The sequence below is a fragment of the Bison bison genome, unplaced genomic scaffold (assembly GCF_000754665.1).
Source record: "Bison bison bison isolate TAMUID 2011002044 unplaced genomic scaffold, Bison_UMD1.0 scf7180017864117, whole genome shotgun sequence".
In the NCBI taxonomy this organism is placed as follows: Eukaryota; Metazoa; Chordata; class Mammalia; order Artiodactyla; family Bovidae; genus Bison; species Bison bison.
In genome coordinates this window covers 78,124-85,724 of record NW_011494689.1, presented here as the reverse complement: position 1 = coordinate 85,724, position 7,601 = coordinate 78,124, and the positions used below count along the sequence as shown (strand labels likewise).

At 44.7% G+C, this 7,601-nt stretch overlaps 1 protein-coding gene and 1 pseudogene across 2 annotated transcripts in view; one reads left to right on the top strand and one right to left on the bottom strand.

Annotated features, from left to right (window-relative positions):
* Positions 1–7,601, bottom strand: part of RNASE13 (ribonuclease, RNase A family, 13 (non-active)) — a 49,450-nt gene that overhangs the window by 27,674 nt on the left and 14,175 nt on the right. The window lies entirely within an intron of this gene.
* LOC104988179 lies at positions 4,906–6,641 on the top strand (annotated as a pseudogene).

Genomic DNA, 7,601 nt, shown 5'->3' with positions numbered 1-7,601 from the left:
TTTTCCTGTGGTCATGTATGGATGTGAGAGTTGGACTGTGAAGAAGGCTGAACGCCGAAGAACTGATGCTTTTGAACTGTGGTGTTGAAGAAGACTCTTGAGAGTCCCTTGGACTGCAAGGAGATCCAACCAGTCCATTCTGAAGGAGATCAGCCCTGGGATTTCTTTGGAAGGAATGATGCTAAAGCTGAAACTCCAGTACTTTGGCCACCTCATGCGAAGAGTTCATTCATTGGAAAAGACTCTGATGCTGGGAGGGATTGAGGGCAGGAGGAGAAGGGGACGACAGAGGATGAGATGGCTGGATGGCATCACTGCCTCGATGGATGTGAGTCTCAGTGAACTCCCAACTCCCGGAGCTTACTCAAACTCATGTCCATTGAGTCGGTGATGCCATCCAACCATCTTATCCTTTGTTGTCCCCTTCTCCTCCCACCTTCAATCATTCCCAGCATCAGGGTTTTTTCAAATGAGTCAGTTCTTCACAGCTCCTAGGCTATCCTGAGAAAACTGGTCTCTACAGGATCAGTGCTTATTCTCCACTCGCCCTCTTGGAGCTACCTTTGGGGTCTTCCTGCAGGATCTCTTTTCACATTCTAGTCTGGCCACTAGCACTTTGATGCTTCCTCTTGTTTCACAGAGTCTTTTAGAAATTTTTCTTTTTAGAAAATATTTAGAAATTATTATACTTTTTAGAAATTACTCAACTGAAACTCTTTAGGCTACAAATGATGAGGAGACTAAGAGGACAAGAGTGGCGATTCAGTTCAACACACAGTTACTGAGTATCCCTCTGAGCTATCCCGGCTTTATGGAGATTGAGAAGCATGAAATGAGCTGATTTCTGCCCACAAGTTCACCATTTAGTTGGGAAGCTTGGATACACACATCAGAGTCAAATAATAGAACAAGGTAGTACCTGACTGAGCATCCAAGTGAGTGGTACCAGGAGTTAATACTGAAGGAGGTATATTCAGAAAAGAGTCACCCCAGGTAGAGTTGTACAGGAAGGTTCAAGCACAAGCTCAGGGGACCAAGCTGAGCACTGAAGGATGGATAAGAGTTGAGGGAGAACTTTTAGGGAAGAGGGAAAAAAAAAGCAGAAATAAAGTTGAAGAAAACAGAACACGTCCAAGAGATGAAAAGAAGCCCAATCTATTAGTCACACAGTAACTGTCAGCCCATAAGGTAACTCTCAGAAAGCAGTGTGGGGACTTCCCACACTGGGCCAGGAATCTGCCTGCCAATGCAGGGGACAAGGGTTCCATACCTGGTCCAGGAAGATCCCACATGCCACAGAGAAACGAAGTCCGCGTGCCACACGTGCTGCAACTACTGAAGCCCGTGGGCCTGGAGCCTGTGCTCTGCAACGACAGAAGCACTGCAATGAGAAGCCTGTGCGCAGCAATGAAGACTCAGTGCAACAAAAAATAAAATAAGGAAATAAGAGGAAATAAGTATCCCTCTGAGCTAGCCACATGCCCAGCTCTGTGGAGACTGAGAAGCATGAAAGGACCTGATTCCTGTCCCACAAGTTCATCAGCCAGCTGGGAAGACTGAATACACATGTAAGAGTCAAATAATAGAATAAGGTAGTACCTGACTGAGCATCCGAATGAGTGGTACCAGGAAATGCAGGAAATAATAAAATGGGGAAACAATAGATTCGAAAAGCACATTTATAAAACTAAAAAGCAGTGTGGTGAGGAGGGAACAACACAACACTTGAGCCAGCCCTCCCTCCTTTTCTGTCCTAGGCCTGCCGCTTAACACATCTGTGAACTTAGCCTCTCCAAGCCTCAGTTTCCTTTTCTATAAAATGGAAAAAATAACATGGAACACACAATATTGTTTTGCAAATTGAATTGTACATAAAGCACAAGGCCTTGGCACACAGTGAGCATTTTTTTTTTTTTTAATTTGGCCATACACTGCAGCATGCAGAATCTTAGTTCCCCAACCAGGGATCAGACCACCTGCAGTGGAAGTACAGAGTCTTAACCACTGGACCACCAGGGAAGTCCCCAAGCACTTTTAAACGATAGCTGTAATCCTTAGCAGAATACCTAGCACTGTGCCAAGCACATGCTATATCTTCACTGAACGGTGGTTAGCGTACACTTTCCTCCTGTTGCTGCAGCACAGCCCTGGGCTGACTCAACTCTAAAGCAATGTAGTGCGTCTCATCCAGGCTGCCTTTAGGAAAGCGGTAAACGATACACCCAAGGCAACTAGCTCTAGAATGTCAAGGGCTCTGTTTAATACCCCCATACCACACTAGGCATTTCAACATTTCGTCATGCCACATTGAATATATAAAATGTGTGTTCCTCATTCAATATCATTCTTGCAGAAACGTATCTGAAATGATTTTTAAAGTTTTACTTCTGAAATCATTTGACTCCAAGTAACTTGGGATTGGCACTTCTCCTTCTCCAATCGTGGTATTGAGAATTCCAGTAAAAGGATGGGGAAAAAAAAAAAAATCTAACCTAAGTCTGTTTCCAAAGTAATAGACTTCTTATGGGTGCCAAATTCCAAAATAAGTGAAATCAACTTTATGTTACTGTGGTAGCAGGTAAGTAAATATTTTAAATTTGATTTTATAGTTGACTTTTCCTATATTGGAGCCAATATATTTTTTTCCTAGTCTCAAATATTGTAGGCCCTTGAAAACCTCCCAGACCCTAGGCACTGGGCTTTTAGTGCTTAATGGATAAAACAGCCCTGAGACTGTGACCACTGGGAAGACTTGTGATGAATAACTAGGATCAAACACACAATTAAAGGAACCCTTTCCTCAGACCTCCCTGAGTGGGACTGGCCAGTTGCACGGTCAGTACCTACTTGAGGAAAGCATGTTTGCAACTTAACTAGATTCAGAGCTTGCGAAGTCCATGGTCAGTCACTTGGTTGGCATGAAATGTTCCTGCCAACCCTTGGCTCCTGCTGCCATCCCTACCCTCTCACACAAAAAGCCCAGAGGCTTGGGTCTGCAACAGGTAATGAACAATCACATGGCAATCCAACCGTCCCAATGGGAAAGGTTCAGCTGCTGCTGCTCCTGCTAAGTCACTTCAGTCGTGGCAGCTGACAGCCTGCAAAAGGGAAATATATATATTGGTTTGGCCAAAAAATTAGTTAGAGATCTTCTGTAACATCTGATGGAAAAAATGAATGAAATGAACTTTTTGAACAACTCAATGTATTTTCTCTCTGAGGTCCAAATCAACTATTTGCTGGATAATGCTCTACTGGGATCAAAAAGCAGTGTTTCGTTAGCTTTGTGGGGAGAAGTGCAGAAGAAGGGTGAGCTTGGTTGATGAACCAGGCTCCACCTTGAAGATAGAAAGGAAAACATCTCCAAAGTTTCCCATCTGGAAATCCAGATCATAGGAGTCTAAGTGTTTTTTGCCACTTTGCAGAGCATTTTATCTCAAAGGCAGTGAAGTCACACAGAAGTCAAGGTAGGGCTCAACATACCAGCACAGACCTGAGAGGCTATAGCTAAAGCAAGATCCCCCACTTCAGTCATTTGCTCCCTCCCTTGATAATTGCTGTAATACTGCCAGTATTATCATTTACTAAATTTATATTTATATGCATTTAGTTCAAAGAGTTCTTTGAATATGAAACTGTGTAACATCATATTTCAAAGAATACTAGAGTGTCACTGGATAAATAGAAGTAAAAATAAACAATGTCATCAAATTGTTTAAAATTCTGGTGATCTTCCCTGGTGGTCCAGTGGTTGAGAATCTGCCTTCCAAGCAGAGAATGTGGGTTTGATCCCTGGTCAGGGAATTAAGATCCCACGTGCCATGGGGCAACTAAGCCCACTGCTCCACAAAAGAAGCCTGCATGCTCCAACAAACCCAGTGCAGCCAAAAGAAAAAAAAGATTTTAAAGTTCTATCCAGATACTGTTTTCAGTTGAAGGCTCAGCCTGAGATCTGTTGTCTGTACTGAAAAGTGGGTAGAAACAAAGGCTTTACCTTCTTGTCCTAATAGGAACTGCTGCTGCTGCTAAGTCGCTTCAGTCGTGTCCGACTCTGTGCGATCCCAAAGACGGCAACCCACCAGGCTCCCCCATCCCTGGGATTCTTCAGGCAAGAACACTGAAGTGGGTTACCATTTCCTTATCCAATGCATGAAAGTGAAAAGTGAAAGTGAAGTCGCTCAGTCGTGTCCAATAGGAGACTTTCTCCTAAAGTCATCAGAACGATTAGAAGAGAATTATCAAAGGCAATGGTCATGTTTCACTTAAACCACAAACAGACACACTCACTAGGCCCTGTCTCTATGGGAAACATGTTCTCCTTCCCTCTTCAGCCTGGCACTAGACCAAAGGGATGGGTTGAAAGTCAGGAAGCTCCAGTCCCAGCTCTGACACTCAGTTGGTGGCCTTGGGAAGGGCACTTGCTCTTTCAGGCCCTCCAGCTCTTTCCTCTGTAAAGCAGAGTTGATTGAGATGATCTTAAAGAAACTCCTCTGCTCTGATTCTGTCATTCCAAAACTTTCTCCACTTAGGGTGATATGTCAGTCCCAGAAAGAACCCAATTCACAGAATCCTGCTTGGCTGGCTGGAACACTGAGAGTGACTGTTTTTCTAGCTTCAGTGAGAAACTCGACCACAGAGCAGAGAGGAATTAGCCTGACACCACAACCTTAATATTGATTTTCAGGAATGTCTGAGCTAGCCTGGAAGAGCAAGGTATGGACCCTTGACCTACTTTCTTTCAAGACTGGTTTCCTTTTGTGGTCTGATTTCTCAGAGTTTCAAACCAGAAACATGGGAATGTGGAAAGAATAGGGGCTTTGGAAGCTGAGAAGCATCGATTCAAAGCCTGTAACACTCCCTAGCTGTATGATGATGGGCAATTTCCTTAACTTTTCTGAGCTTCAGTTTGCTTGCCTATTAAAAAAAAGAGTTCATACCTCATAAAACTCTTATGAAGGAAAAACTGTATACGTATTTATTGGGGGACATAAAATGTATCATTAAATAAAATGTATCTGCTGGGACCGAACAATTAAATGCCAGTAGTGTTTTTAAATATCTGAGGCTGTAGGAACCCTGCAATACTTGATTTACAGTATGAAGTTTTTAGAAGGGCTAGCAGGGCACCCCCATGGTGACCTAGTCACCCACCTCCCACTTCTTCTGTGCCCCCTGTGCCCCCTGGGAGCAATGGCGCCAGCCAGAGCAGGATTCTGCGCTCTGTGGCTGCTCCTGTTGCTGGGGCTGTGGGTGGCCAAGGACCAGTCAGCGCCAAGCCTGGGAACATGACCCCAGCTCAGTGGTTTGAAACTCAGCATGTGCAGCCCAGACCTCAAGGATGCAACACAGCGATACACAAAATCAACAAGTTCTCTAAGCACTGCAAAGACTTCAACACCTTTCTGCATGAATCCATCTACTGCATGGTCACCACTTGTCAGACCCCCAACTTAGCCTGCAAGAATGGTCATAAAAACTGCCACCAGAGCCAAAGCCTATATCCCTGACTACATGTGAGCTCATCTCAGGAAGGTGTCCAGACTGCAGGAACAAGGAGAAGCAACTGGAGGCATTTTTCATCGTAGCCTGTGACCTGCCACAACAGAAGGATGACCTGAGGTACCACTGGTCCTGTACTTTTGGATAATGTTGTCTAAGGCCAAGTGTTCCCCTCACCCCAAGCCCTGCAGACTCCTGACACTGCGGCTGCCTTTTCCTCCCTTGAGTTCTTCACTAATCCTCACCCTTTTTGCAAATACCACTTCTCTCCCACGCAGCCAACTCCACATACTCTTAATTCCTTACGGGGTTTTGTGGATGCTCCAAATGATGAGGGAAGAGAGGTGATTCTCCTTAACCCTTCACTGCTGCTTACATTGTTTTCTGAGTGTGGATGCCCTGTGGCTCTTCAGGCACTAAGGCTCTTGGCATGGGTGGATCCAGGTTTTGTGGGGCTTATGGCACATGCAATTTTAGAGACCATCTTAAAGAAGAAGAACACAAAACTACAAATGCAAAGTAAAGTCAGGACCTTGGTAGAGCTGTGGTTGGACCATTCAGAGGGAACCCTAGGGGAGATCATTCAAGGAAGGAGGCCAGAAGCGTCTGTGCCCTGTTCACTGTACTGGACAAAGGAATGTGTCTGACTTTGCTACAATGAAAAACCTTTCTTTTCCTGATTGAGCGTGTGCGCTACTGACCAGGGGAAGCATGGAGGTTTGGAAGCCCCTCTTTATCTCTGTGAAGCTTCAGCATCGTGTACCCTGCAGGCAGAAGAGACGGCAGCACCCTGAGCAGGCTCAGGCTGGAAGGCGCAGTTACTCTAGGGAGTAACTGCCTTCCACCCCCTTAAAAATTGCCTGGTGGGCCCACGTCACATGAAGGGGAGGATGGCAGGGAAGGGCAGGCTGAGCCCCAGGATGGTAGTCAGACCTAAGGTGGAACCCCTTGTTTATGTTCAAGACCTGACCTCATGCCTCACTGTTATGACCCAGAGCAGGAATCTCGGATTTTTGAAGTGAACTTACCTCCCTTGGAAATTTCAGAACCAGGACCTTCTAAAAATCTTGATCTGGTTCTAATTAGTGCTTCTCCAACTAACTGCAGTGAAGGATCAGTTTTGTATGCAAAATCTGCCACAGATCAGCACTTTCATAAAATACAATAAAATGAATTACTGGAAAAATGAAATAGAATATACAGATATAGAAAACACAAGGTCGGATTTCTTTATAATCAAATTCAGTGAACATAAAAGTGGTGTATCAGATTGGGATAAAAGTTTCTCGATGCTGCCTTTGATTTATGCTGCTTATGCTGCAAATTATGCTGCCCATAATTTCTATACTTATGATAGATACACAGAGGAAAATACTATATACATATACACCCATAAGTTAAACACCAGCATAAGACATACACGCCCATACATATATACATATAATGGGCACGTACTCACACATGTGCACGTGTGCACACAACACACACACTCAACAGTAAGGCGACACCGTCCTTCCCTCTGCTGATTCTGCCTCGCCCATACTGCTCCCTTTCCATACTTAGAAAGAGACTTTTCTACATCGACTAGAGTTCATAATAAGGAAAGCATGATTGGTGAAACATGAAGTGGCAAGAAAAGCAGAAAATCCAAAAATTCTGACTCCCAGCCCCCATCCCTGCTACCTAGAAAGAGATCTAAAGCAGAGCTCCTTGCTACCTACCACACCCACACTATCCTACCCAAATATAGCTTTCCCCACAGCGCCCAGCCTTCCCACATCACACTCTGCCCATCACTACCACTACTGTACCCACCCTGTGCTTCTGACCAAGGAAGATATACTGGAAATGAGAGGAAAACAACATCCTTCTACTCCTCTCTTTGCCCGGGTGTTGTGGGCAGGCTTCACTTCCTCTGTCTGCACCTTAAATGATGGTGTTTCTCAGGCTCCTATTCTTAGCTCTCTTTTCCTCTCACACTGAACTCTCTTGAATGACTTGATACAGTCCCATAGCTTCAACTTCCACTTATTTGCTCCCAAAAGCATCTCTCCAGCCCTGTCTCCCAAGTTCCAGGCACATATACTCATCTCAGCATCTTG